Source organism: Zosterops lateralis (assembly GCF_965231275.1).
Source record: "Zosterops lateralis genome assembly, chromosome: 11".
Classification (NCBI taxonomy): Eukaryota; Metazoa; Chordata; class Aves; order Passeriformes; family Zosteropidae; genus Zosterops; species Zosterops lateralis.
Genome location: NC_139771.1, coordinates 20,637,906 through 20,652,224, shown reverse-complemented (window position 1 = coordinate 20,652,224; position 14,319 = coordinate 20,637,906).

Sequence of the window (14,319 nt, the reverse complement as noted above, 5' to 3'; positions counted from 1 at the left end):
AGGGCCAGGGGGAGCAGAGCTGGGGCTGCTGAGCTCCTCCCCAGTCTCCCAGTGAGACTCTGAGTGTGTTGCTGAACTCCTTTTCCCAGCTCTCCTTTCATGTGCAAGTCTCTCTCACACCCCAGGAGTGCAGTGGGGACAGAAAACCCTTTTTATTTACACAATAAAAGCTCTTCCCTGCCTTGTGAGACCTTGGTGGTGTCCCATGGGATCACCTGCTGAACACCATGGAAAGCAAAGCAAACCCAGATTAAAATGCTCCTGCTCAGTTGGGTGCTGCAAAAACCACAGGGAAGGTGAGAATCTTCCAGGATGAGAAGAATTTTCCAGGCTGAGAAGAATCTTCCACACTCTCAGGGGCTGTGGCAGAGCTCCCTCCCCTCTTTGGGAGGCTGGAATTCCACAGGCAGCAAATCCTGGAGCCTGCAGCCAGGCTGAGAGCAAATACAATGTGAAGGATCATTAAAAACCCAACTCTGGGTGGTTTTTTGGGAGGCCCAAGGGTAATGTGCCATGGGATCACCATGGAAAGCAATGACTGAAATGCTCCTGCTCACTTGGGTGCTGCAAAACCACAGGGAAAGTGAAAATCTTCCAGGCTGAGAAGAATTTTCCACACTTCTCAGGGGCTTCCTCCCCTCTCTGAGAGGCTGGAATTCCACAGGCAGCAAATCCTGGAGCCTGCAGCCAGGCTGAGTGCAAATACAAGGTGAGGGATCATTAAAAACCCAACTCTGAGTGAGTTTTGGGAGGTCCAAGAGTGTTCTCCGTGTGCTGCTGCTCCAGGTCTGCTTTGGAAAGTATTTAGCAAATGGCAGGAAAATGAATGAGCTGCTCTTGGCTGCTGGGGCTGCAGCAATGGGTGACTTGGAGCAGCCCTGAGCAGAGCCTGGTGCTGCCAGCTGAGCCTGAGTGTGATTACCTGGGGCAGGATTGATTGATTTCCCTCTTGCCTAAATTATTCACCAGCTTAGTCATTACTGTTGGAGCTGATAATTTCACTGGGACCTGCCAGATCGTGGCTGGTGAGGAGTTTAACCATCAGTGAAGTTTTGGGCAATAAATCACCCTGGTGCTGGTGCTGTTCTCAGGATGTCACTGGAGCTCAGGGGATGGGAAAAACTTCCCAGAGAAGCTGTTCCTGCCCCATCCCATCTTTTCCCACTTTTCCCTCCCCAAAACCACGAGCTGCCTGCAGGAAATGCCGTGAAATGATTTGAAATGTCCTGAGAGAGCAGAGCCTGGACTGATGTGTAGGTGTTAGATTAATTTTTAATACACATAGAAGTGCAGTTGTGGTGAGTGCAGCTTTGTGCTGAGCCCTGTGCTGTGAGCACAGATTCCTGCTGTGCTGGGCTTTGGGACACTTTGGGGGAAATTTGATTTAGTTCCGAGTTCTTGGTTTCATTATCTCACCCAGGGAAGGGTGAGGTTGTGTTCATCTAAACCCAAATCATGTCTGAGTGTCACCTGGAAGAGTTTTCCCCTGGTGTGACTGGGAGCTGAGCACTTCAGGGCTGGTTTCTGCACTGATCAGAAGGTCCTTTTAAAGGAATTTAAACTACCTGGGCAGGAAAAAAAGATATTTTAAAAAATGCAGTGAACAGTGGATAAGTGAGATCCTTTATTCAGCAAGGCACTGGAGCCTCTGTTCATTACTGGGGATGCTCATGAGCTCTCCTGGGCAAAAAAAAAGTGGGGTTCCCACAACCAGAGCACCTCCTGTCCCTCTCCCCATGGTCAGCAGAGAATTGTGATGATTTTGAGTGGCTCAGGGAAACGAACAAGTATCAAATACAGCCCAAGCTGAGGGGCTTTTATCAGAAGGTCCCTTTCAAGGATTTTAAACTACCTGGGCAGGAAAAAAATGCCGTGAACAGTGGATAAGTGGGATCCTTTATCCAGCAGGGCACTGGGAGTGTGTGAATGTGCCCAGCCCTTGTTCATTACTGGGGATGCTCATGAACTCTCCTGGGAAAAAAAAAAGTGGGGTTCCCACTCCCAGAGCACCTCCTGTCCCTTTCCCCGTGGGTAACAGAGAATTGTGATGATTTTCTGGCTGAGGGGAAGGAGCAGGAGCCAAAGGCAGCCCAAGCTGAAGAGCTTTTATCAGAAGCTCCCTTTAAAGGAATTTAAACTACCTGACAGGAAAAAGGACATTTAAAAAATGCAGTGAAGAGTGGATAAGCGGGATCCTTTATTCAGTGGGGCACTGGGGGTGTGTGAATGTGCTCAGCTCTGTGTGGTGCCCAGGGGATGCTCATGAGCTCTCCTGGGGAAAAAAAAAGTGGGATTCCCACTCCCAGAGCATCACACACCTCCTGTAACACCCTCCTGCCCCTCTCCCCGTGGGCAGCAGAGAATTGTGATGATTTTGTGGCTGAGGGGAAGGAGCAGGAGCCAAAGGCAGCCCAAGCTGAAGGGCTTTTATCAGAAGGTCCCTTTAAAGGAAATCAAACTACTTGGTAGGAAAAAGGACATTTAAAAATGCAGTGAATAGTGGATAAGTGGGATCCCTGACTCAGTGGGGCACTGGGGGTGTGTGAATGTGCTCAGCTCTGTGTGGTGCCCAGGGGATGCTCATGTGTTCTCCTGGGCAAAAAAAAAGTGGGATTCCCACTCCCAGAGCATCACACACCTCCTGTAACACCCTCCTGCCCCTCTCCCCGTGGGTAACAGAGAATTGTGATGATTTTCTGGCTGAGGGGAAGGAGCAGGAGCCAAAGGCAGCCCAAGCCTGCCCTGCAGGCTGCTGAGAGGCTCCTGTGCTCAGCTGGGGGGTTTGGGTGACGCTTTCCCAGAGCTGCCTTTGGGAGGGAGGTGGTTCCCTCCAGAAATAGCACCAGGGAGAAGTGTTTGCTCTCCAGAAATGGGGTTTCCCTCTGACAGCTGCTCTGGGATCGGTGCCTCAGGCTGGGGGAGAGGGGAGGGGGGTTATTCTGCTGTTCTCCCCCTCAGAAGTTGTTTTAATGTGTCAAGAAGTGCTATTTTTTCCCCCCTGGCACAGGGAGCGGAGCGTGCCTGCCTCCCAACGTGACCTATATAGACACAGAGTCAAAGCTATTATTGTTCCGTGCTGGAGGTGCTGTGTTTCTAGGCTTAGTCAGAAAAAAAAAAAAAAAAAAAAAAAAAAAAAAAGAAATAAAAATCCAGTTTTTTAGTAGGCAATGAGCATGGAGAGCAGAATGCAGCCCCATGAGCTCTCCTGTCTCTGGGAGGATGCAGAACTGAGTAATGCCCTGCAAATTCCTTTCCTGCAAATTCCTTTCCATGCCAAGGCTCAGAGCTAGTGTTTTCTCACATTAATAATATTATTAATAATAATTTTCCAAAAGAGAAGGCTCTGGGGAGGCCTTAGAGCCATTTCCAGTGCCTAAATGTTCTCAGGAGAGCTGGAGATGGATTTTGGATAAGAGGTGGAGGGAGAGGACACAGGGAATGGCTCCAGGTTTAGGTGAGACATTAGAAAATAATTCCTGGCTGGGAGGGTGGGGAGCCCTGGCAGTGCCCAAGATGAGGCTGGACAGGGCTGGGAACACCCTGGGACAGTGGGAGGTGTCCCTGCCATGGCAGGGATGGAATTAAATAAGTTTTAAATCCCTCCCATCCCAATCTATTCTATGATTTCCCACATGTGCTGTATCCTGCCTTCTCCTCCTGGTTTATTCCAGCACAGGGTCACCTGGAAAAAGCAGATTTTTGACCTTGAGTCTGTCCCACTGCCCCGTGTCCCTCTCAACTTGCACCTCAGAGCTTTGCAATCACAATATATTTATTAGCACAGAGCATTTCTCCTGGCAGTTTAATGATGCTGATTCAGCTCCCTCATCAGAGGAAAAATGTTTTCTCTCCATCCAGGGCAGATCCACTCATCTGGACACGAGGAATTTTTAGATGGACAAAAATATTTTGCTCGGGATCTGATTCCCAGAGGGATTATTTTAGCCCTGAGAAATGGGCTGAAAGGGTTAAGGGTATTTCTATTAATTTATTTCTCCCGGAAGGGAGCACATTTCCTCAGCACCCACAGAATTGCTCTTTAATATTGGAGTTTATGGTGGAATCACAAGGGGTGAGTGAGGAACCTGCAGCAAAACTCCCTTTGCTGTGAATCTCTTGCCTTGGGATGTGTTTAGAGCTCCTTAAACAAGTTACAGATAATTCCCTCTCATTTCCTAATTTCTGATCTGTTTTATTATAAAAAAACCCAACACTTTTAATACCTATAAATAATTAAAGAGCATTTATTGACCTCTGTTCTGGTTGTGGTTCTGAGTGGATCAAATTTCCCTTGCCCTGAGAAATCCAACCTTTCCTTTCCCATCCCTGATCCTCCTGTGATTTTATCATTTAACCACAAAATTTGGCACAAATTCCTCTGCTTTAACCCCTTCACTCCCTTCCCTGGGACAGTTTTGGAAGCTCTTGGAATTTGTCCTGGCACAACATTTTCATTTCATTTCATCCCTTCAGCTCTTCCTGCTCTCTCTACATAATTAAAAGCAGCTGAAATCTGCAAAGATGGACACTGAATCAACCCAGGGAGATAAAGATGTCTCCTCGTATTTATTCCTCCTGCAAGATATATTCCTTCTAAATCCTTCATGGCACATTAAATATTGACTCTTCCTTGTCTCATCCAACAAAAATCATTGTGCATCCCCCGAATTTCTCCTTCGAAAGCACACGATGGATGGCTGGGCCACTTTACTCAATATTTAATTAAATCCAGTTAAAAAAAAAAAAAAAAATACAAAGCACCAAAAAAACTCCACCAAAACAGACAACAGAGTAAAACTCCCTGTGATATCTGAGGAAATTCAAAGTTTAGCAGTTTCCTTTGGGGGAACAGAGTTGGGAATCAATATTTATCAATATCAATACATCAATATTTAGGAACTGGGAGTGAAGAATCTGATTTTTAGATTTTTAACAAACCCTCCCCGTAGCAAATCAAGGTGTGGTGTTTATCTGAACGAGCCTTGCTCTGATGGCAAATTCTCCTCAGCCCTGGGGGGATCCATTCTCACCTCTGAGAATTTCCAGCCTCTCTCAGGATGTTTGTTGGAGTTTTCCAGTATTTGGGAAAGATGATTTTTTTTTCTGGTGTTTGGAGGGAAATAGGAAAGTATAACTCATGCTGGAGAGCTCCAAGTCACCTGAAATTCTGAAATTTTATATTTTCCTGTTTTTATTTATTTATTTTTTATTTATTTTTTATTGGTGGGTTTTTTGTTTTTGTTTTTGTTTTTTGGTTTTTTTGGTTTTTTTTTTTTTTTTTTTGGGGGGGGAGTGCTGGTTGGTGGCTGCTCTAGAGAAAATTTCAATAGAATTGCAATAAACCTTCAGCAAATGCAGCACCTTGGGAGAAAAATGACTCAGGATGCTTTTCCTGGATCTGCCTCCTTCTCCTTGGAGAAGAGAAGCCAAGAGCCCCATCCTTGGAGCAGAACTGGGAATATTTGCAGCAGCTTTAACCTCTGGAGATGATTTTCCCCAGGGAGCAGAGGGGTGGGATGCTCAGGGATGGATTTTGAGGATCTTTGGGGTCCCTTCCAACCCAAACCACTCTGGATTTCACAAGGAAAAGAATTCAGGCCAGGTGTGATATTCCTGTTTTCCAGAAATTCCACATTTTCCAGGAATTCTGGGTTGATGAGGGACAATAAATGGGATAAACACCTGGAATTCTCATCTCACATAAATAAGCTCAGGTTTTGTGGTGTAGATTGAGCACAGGATTGGCTCAAATTGACATTTCACTTCCTTTCCAATCACAACACGTCGCTGGCAGTGTTTAAACAGTGGAATATGGAATAATGTATAATATTGAATGAAAAGTGAGTGGTTTCTCTTTCTCATTCTGCTGTTCAAGTGGAAGCAATGAATTAAAATAGAATTAATAAAAAAAAAAAAGAGGAAGGGATATATTCCCAGCCCTGCATCCTTTAAAAAAATCATATCTTGGGACTTAACAAAACACGGGATTAACTTCAGTCTCAGCCTTTTAGAATTTAATTAAATTTGGTTTCAGGAAAAGGTAGGGATCAGCCTCTGGGGCATAACCAGGTACTGCTTTAAAACTTCCTTTTTCCACTGTAAAAAGCTTTAAATGTGTGTTTTTCACAGAATTAGATTGGAAAAGACCTTTAAAGCCCATCCAGTTGCTGTGGGTGGGGACACTTTGTACTGTCCCAGGCTGCTCCAGCCTGGCTTTAAATATTTCAAGGAATATAAATGTTTATTTTCGGATAATTCTGTGATGAAAAAGCCCCTTTTCCTGTTCCCAGCAGTGTCCCTGTGGCATCTCCATCATTCCAGAGTTTATGGAGAGCAGGGATGCTGCTCTGAGAAATAACCCCCTTTCCCTGATGTGTTAAATTGTTAGATGACTTTAACCCAACTTCCTGCAAAAAGTGTGTTTTCAAAAGCGTTTTTATTCCTGCACTAGTGGCATATGCTGAAATCTGTGGGGAGGAACTCAATAAAACGCTGCCAGCCTGGGAATTTATTATTTATGGCATTTTTTTTGAAGGTTTTCATCTTTTCTGGAGCCTGGAAGCAGATGGGCTTCTAACATTTGATTTCCCTGGATCCTCATTAAAGCTGGAAATGTTGATGTTAAGAAATTAACTGACCATTACTTAATTTTTCTCCCATTAAGATTTTTTTTTAATTCTTTTCACTCTTTCCCAGCCTGTGCTGACTTGTTTGAATTCCCAATATCTCAATCATGTTTTCTACACCTTTTTTTTCCTATTTTCTGCTGCCTTGTAACTGCTCAAATCCTGTTGAGCTGCTCCCAGAGCAGATCTGCTGCCCTTTGATAGCAGCTCTCCAAACAAGAGCTCGTGTCAGAACTCATGGAGATCTACATCTTGTGCAGCTGAAATGCTTAAAGTGAAGAAATTGAAATTTAAAAAAAAATCCTCTTTTTCACAGTGTTTAGCTTGGCTGTTTACCTTGGGCTGCCCAGTGCAGCTCTGGGCATTGTTTGTATGGTGGGATATTGGAGGCTCAATATTTAGAAATATTTAGAAATTTCTGGATGTGGACACAGTTTCCAGCTGGAAAAATGGGAATTTTTAGGAGGCTCTGGGTTATGTCTCTGGTGTTGCATCCCCTTGAGATCTGGGTGCTCGTGTCAAAACTCATGGAGATCTACATCTTGTGCAGCTGAAATGCTTAAAGTGAAGAAATTGAAATAAATAATAAAAAAAAAAATCCTTTTTTTCACAGTGTTTAGCTTAGCTGTTTACCTTGGGCTGCCCAGTGCAGCTCTGGGCATTGTTTGTATGGTGGAATATTGGAGGCTCGGGATAAATATTTAGAAATTTCTGGGTGTGGACACAGTTTCCAGCTGGAAAAATGGGAATTTTTAGGTTTATGCAAGAGGAGACTCTCTGATGTTTTATCCCTTTGAGATCTGGGTGCTGATGTTCCCACCCCAGTCCTGCAAAAAAAAAAACCACCAAAAAACTCAGGCCCTGCAGGGAGGGGAAGGAGAACAGCAAATAAAATTTTAATCTGCAAGGAAAACAACAAATCAAATTTAATCCGCTGAGAACGAGCGTAATTTGCACAGAGCCAGAGAAGAGTGCAGTGAGCAGCAATGCCCTGGCAGGTGGGTTTTTCCCTGCCCTCCAGATGATTTTCCCAATTCTCACAGGGGTTTTGTGGGGTTGTCCTGCCCTGTCCCAGGTGAGATTCCCATTGGGATCCCACTCTAATATTGAGTTTTGTATCTCCAGCCCTGCAGCCCCCCGAGCCATCTGCAGCAGATTAACTCCCCCTAAATCTCCCCATCCTGTTCCCAGCCCCAGTTTGTGCCCTCCAGGGTCACCCCTGAGCCTGCCTTACCTCGGCTGAACTTTACCCAGCTTTGCTTCCAGAGGCTTTTCCCCACTGAGTTCCCACCATATGGCGTTTCCTCTGCAGCCTCGAGGAGCTGCTCACAGGTGCAGGGAGCTCATCCTGAAATTCCTTTTTTCCCACCATCCTTGTGACCCCAGTGAATACTTTTATTGAATATTTTTATTGACTATTTTTATTTTTTTTTTCCTCCGCAGCTTTCAGCTGTTTGCTGCTTTCCACTCTTTTTATTTTTTATTATTTTTTGGTAGCTGCACACTCAGGGGCCTTCCTTGCTACCACATAGAATCAAATAATGGCTCAGGTCAGGAATATTCCATTTTCTGACCTTTGCAAATCCTCTTTGCTGGCGGGTTTTATGGGGATAAGTTAATGCTTTACTGAGAAATGGTCTCAAAGCAGGGCCATTAAATAGTGCTTGTTTTTGACCCTGTGCCGTGCTGAAGTCTAGAGTTTTCCAGCTTTTCCTGCACAAGTGTCGGGTTTTTTAGCAGCTTTGCAGCTGATACGTTTCCACCCCTTTTGGGGATGTCAGGGAAGGAGCTGAAGGACTCTCAGGCAGGAGATTGAGCCTTTCCTTTGTGTCCTGCCACAGCTGAGGAACACCCAGAGCAGGGTCCAGCCCATGGAGGGGCAGAGCAATGAAGATGCTGCTCTCAGTGGGGTTGTGGAGTGGCTTTTTTCCCCTCATTACCTGATGTCTGGATTCCCTTTCTTCTCCAGAGATGTTTGCACCTGCAGTGGAAAGCCAGGTGCAGGACAAAAAAAAAAAAAAAAAAAAAAAAAAAAAAAAAAAAGCAGGATATTTGCATCCCAATGTCCCATCTGTGGGAAGCCATTCCCCCTTTCCTGATCTCATCCCTTGTCCCCAGTCCCTCTCCAGCTCTCCTGGAGCCTCTTTAGGGGCTCTGAGCTCTCCCTGGAGCTTCTCCTCTGCAGCCCTCACTGCTCTGGGCTCCCCAGACAGGGAGTGAGGACACACTCTGAGCTCCTTAAGGAGGATGAGGCTGTGTGTGAGGATAAGGATCCATGGAAATGAGCCCAGGGCAATGAGAATTATGATACCCGAGGCAGGGGAAGGGCTTGGAGTGTTTAATGTGTCTTTATCCAGCTGCCCAGGCAATCCCAGCTGTGGATTATTGAGTTGGCACAGGAATTTTCAGTGTAATTCCAGGGGTTGTTAATGGATCCACATCTGGCAGAGGGGCTGCCCTGGAATTGGGGTCTTCCCACAGGGAATATTTCAGGCTGGAACATTCCCACAAGGAATTCTTTCCATTTCCAAGGGGGCAGAGGCAGCTGCAGGTCAGGGATGGAGAGGAAGGAGAGAGGGGCTGGGACACAGGGGCAAAGGACACTGAGAAATGTTATTGCTGCTATTGCACTGCAACAGGATTTATAATTATTAATTAGAATAATTTGAGGGTTGGGTGTTGAAATAAAAATTCTGGGTTTTAGACAGTGGTAATTTGGTGATTGCTGAGGAGCAGAGTGGCAGCAGGGCAGAGAGCAGAGCTCACCTCCTGTGCTCTGGGAGCACAACTCTGTCAGCACCTCATCTTCATGTTCCCAGGGTCTGTGTCTGCCTCTCTGCCAGTTCCTCATCACTTCTCATCCTCCATCCCCGCTGGATTTATTCTTGCAGCCCTTTTCCTATTCCCCTCCTTCCTGCAAAGCAGAATATAAATGTTACTACACACTTAAATTGGAGCTTTGGAAAGCAGGAATCCTGGTAAATGTGGAATTAAAGCAGAATCCATTCCTTTTTCCCTTAAATGTTTATGTTAACATTTCATTTATTTATATATAATAGCAAATAGACTCCTAGTGGAGATTAATGGGTTTCCTGGGCAGACTGTTCTGATACAGTTTATTGACATGAACTGGAATCATTAGAGATGCCTCTTTTAACTTCTGTGCTGGAATTAAAATTAAACCATCAGTGCATTGGCCAATTAAGAAAAGACATTTGCAACTTCAGTTTTCCCATTCAGTGCAGCTGGAAGTCACAGCCTGGTGATGGTGGTTAAATATGATGAGAAACGGACATTTTCATGCTGGTGATGAGCTGGTGGAATGAACCCCCCAAAGTGAAGTTTAAGGACGTTGCCCAGGGCTGAGTGGGGATGTTCTCCCTTGGCCATGGAGCAGCATCCAGAGGGAAAGCTGCTCTACCAGGGGCTGATTTGGACTTTTATTCAGCAATTCAGTTGAAAGGGGCTATTATGTGTTATCACTTCAGCCCGAAATGAGTGCCAGTTCAACTAGCAGGGAGTGAATTAAATTGGATTGCAATAATGCACATAAAAAGCCCCCGTAAAACCAAAAGTTAAATGCCCTTTTATTGGGGTGAGGGCCGTTAGTTTTGTGGAGAGGACTGTAAAATCCTGCAGAAGAGCAGGTGCAGTTTCCCTCCAGCCAAGCCCTGTGGGGTGCCCAGCCCTGCCAGCACCAATCCCATCGGATTGTTGGGCTCTGGCTCCCCAAAATTCTGTATTTTTTTACCCAGGAAGGTGCTCTGTGCATAAGGATTTGATTGTTTATCTTGAAATCCCAGAACCCCAGACTAGTTTGGGTTTTCCTGGCAGGGACAGGGACACCTTCCCCTGTCCCAGGCTGCTCCAAACCCCAAATCTGAGCAGGACAGGTGGGATTTAAAGCAGTGACAACTGAGATTTTCTGCTCAGATAAAACCACGGATGGTTTAATCCTCCATTGGATTCCTCAGAGGGCTCTCCCAGTCCATTGCTGGAGCCGTCGCTTTTACAAGAATGAAGTTACTGAACTAAGTCAAATAAGTGACAGGGAAACAAGGAAATCACAGCTTGTTTGTGAATTGTTTGTAATTAGATTGTGAGCACAGAAAGAGGCTCCGTTCCTTGAGTGAATTATTCACAAGGAGTTATTTGCTCAGCCCTCGTTAGTAACAGATTTCCAATAATTTCTGATTTTTTTCTCTGTTGCTCTGTTGATCCAGATAGCTGCTTCCTCTGTGGTTTTTATATTAAAATTTCCAAGCACAATAAACACTGTTTCTTATTGCAAACATTTATCTAGAAGGCAAAAAAATAAAAAAAAAAACAAACAAAAAGGAGTTAAAAAAGAAAAACAAAACGCACTGCGTGTAGATTTATATTTATTGAGTTAAAACTCGCAGACACAAACTGAAACAGGGTCTCATTTATCACCAGACTCGGTTGCATCTTTAAATAACCTCCTTTTTATCAAAATGTGTGCACAATATAATTCATGGAAGTAGCAATTTGGCAAGATTGAACTATATTTTTCTCAATTGAATCTCTGTTCTCTCTGATTTAATATTTAATAACGAAGGCATATCTGGTAGTGAACCAGATAGAAGTGACAACTCTTCTATGAGGGCTGATTAGGGGAAGAAAATTCTGCAGGCAAGGAATATCTCTGTTTTCAAAGGATGCTCTTAAGCTATTCCATTCTTACTCCTCTTTGAAATTTTTCATAATAGTTTGAACAACCCTGAATTAACAAATGTAAATGAGTGTTTTAAATCTTAGTCCTTAAATGCTCACCTAGATAACTTCAGAGGAGGGAGTTCTGACTTCTTGCAAGGGAAGATCCGCAACTTGAGGAGCTTTTTTAGCATTGCAGGAAAAGCACAAAACCTTTTGTTGGGAATAAAAAAATATTTGTAGAATCATGGAATGGATTGGAAATGATCTTAAAGATCCATCCAGTGCCATGGGCAGGGACACCTCCCACTGTCCCAAGTGGCTCCAAGTCATGTCCAACCTGGCCTTGGGAATTCCAGAGATCCAGGAAAACCCTGTGCCAGGGCTGTCCATCCTCACATGAAAGGATTTCCTCCAAAATCCAACCTAACATTGTCCTCTTTCAGTTTAAAATAGAGAGAACAAACTAGGAAAAAGATTTATTGCCCTGTTTCTGGCCTGGCTATGAAAAAGCACAGCCTGATATTTATGGCTGTTATCACACTGAGCTTTGAAAAGAATATTCTGGGTTTGTCATCATGCAAATCTACTGGGGTATCATCCTGTGCTTTGAAAAGAATATTCTGGGTTTATGACCATGCAAATCTGCTGGGGTAAACCTTGGGGTGAGGGATTGTCCCCTCCTCAGCAGGGCCAGGGGTGGCAGTGGCCAGGAGCTGCTTCTCTCTGTCAGAGAAGGAAATAATAGAAAATCTGGTGTGGTTTCAGCCTTCTCCCAGCTCAGGTCTCTGCAGGATCCCAGTGAACACCCAGTGCTGGTTCCTGCTGGGAGAAGGGAATTGGGTCCTGCTCAAACTGGGAGATTAAATATGCTTGCTGATATTGAAAATACAGCAGCAGCCACGGCAGTGTCAAAGAGCAAAGAGCCCTTTGGCTTTTCCATTAAGCTGACAAAAAAACCCAAAAAAACCCAAAAAAACCCAACCAAACAAAAAAAAAAAAAACAACCCCCCCCCCAAAAAACCCCAAAAAACAAACAAAAAACCCCCCAAAAAACCAAAACAAAAAAACCCCCAAAAAACCCCAAACAAACAAACAAACAAAAAAACCCCCAAAACCAACAAAACAAAACAAAACAAAAAAAACCCAACCAACAAACAAACAAACAAAAAAAACCACCACAAAAACAAAACACAACAATGACCCGGAATAACAAATTGCAATTTGCTTAATGCACAGTTGTTAGGCCCTGCCCAAGGCTGGCACTTTCCTGGTACCAGGTTCTGGTACCAAACTTGTTCTTCTTTTCTCTTCTAAATGCCTTGGCAGCAGCTTTGGCATCGCTCGGTGAGTGCAATTAGAATAAAGCACTTTGGGATTGTTGCAGTGGGAACCAAAGCCCTTCCCTCAGGCTGGGCCAGGGGAAGCTCAGGGTGGAAAATTCTCCACTAAAAACAGATTGGAAGAGGCTGCCCAGGACAGGGGTGGAATCCTCATCCTTGGAGGGATTTAAAAGTCATGTGGATGTAGCTTTTGGTGACATATATATATATATATATGTATAAATTTATTCATTTATTTTATTTCCAGACAGATATATATGGCCATATTTCTAGATCAGATGTACATACATGGTACAAACAGGGTGGTCTCAGTGCAGACCACCACTGTGCTCTGGCAGCTGACACCACCCCACAGACTATTTTTGCATCCCCAGGCATGTGCTGTCTCTTTAAAAAAAAACCCTGAGAAAACAAAAAATAGCTCTTCCCAATAATCCTGGGACAGGTGAAAAAAAAAAAAAAAATAAATCTAATCCCCAGCCCAAATGGCCAACAGGGATGTCTGGGGAAGGGAAGCTTAAAATAAAACTGTTGCTGGGGAGAAATGAAAGCTTGGGGTTGGGAAGTGTAACAAGACTTGTAATATGGAATGAAAAATCAAATTTAGCAAGGCTAGCACTCATTTCATGGGGTTTGGGTTGGGATTTTTTTTTTTTTTTTCCAAACTCCCAGAACCATGAAGTTCTTTAAGAACTTCAGTGATCAATAACCCATTACAACACTGACACCGACTCTGGACCTAATTACCAGTGCAGCAGAGCTTTCCTAATGAGTTCTTAGAGTTATTGGAAGGGGCAAAAAAATGTGTGTGGGTTAATATCCTCTATTTTTTTTTTTTTAAGATATATTTTCACTATGCACCTTGATCTCTTGAGCACAACAGAATTCAGGCTAAAAAAAAAAGGAGGATAATGAGACTTGTCTTGTATCAAAGCTCAAACTGCAAGTGCAGCATCTATTTTGCTCTGCTTGGATGAAATTCTGGTTTTTTTTGGAGGACAAGAACCCCCCTTTGTTTTACTAAATCTCACTGCAATTCCTTCTAAGGGAAGCACACGGGTGTAAAATTTTTTATTCTCCTTCCTGTATAATATATATATATATGTAATAGTGGATATATAGATAATATAAAATACATATATTAGGTGTGCATAATGGTTCACTTGGACCTTCTCATTTGAATTTTTCCAGCATCCAGCCCATTTATTCCCCTTGCAACTTCCAACTGGAGAACCCTGCAGAACTGATTTATTTTTTTTTTCCCTCTAAAAATAATCAAGCCCGTATAATCAAGCCATCTCTCAGTGTTCCTGCTAAAGTAGCTTGAGGATTTTTGTGTTTTTCTCTGAATCCTTTTTGGTATTTTCAGTTCTTCAGGTTTTTTTTTTTTTAAGAGGAAGAGGGTTGTGGTGATGTCTTGATGCTGTGACAGGTCCCATCCCTGGAAAAGGGTTTGCCTTGGAGAGGGGGAGGCCTCAAGGGGTTTTTATGGCTCAAAGAATCCCAAAGTGGTTTGGGATTCTTCCCAAACCCCACCCCATTCCACCCTTTTCCCATGGGACATCTCCCACTATCCCAAGTTGTTCCAAGCCCTGTCAAACCTTGGACACTTCCAGATGTTATTCCACGTCTGGAGACGCATCCATGAATTACCTCAGCACCTCCCACACTTGGCT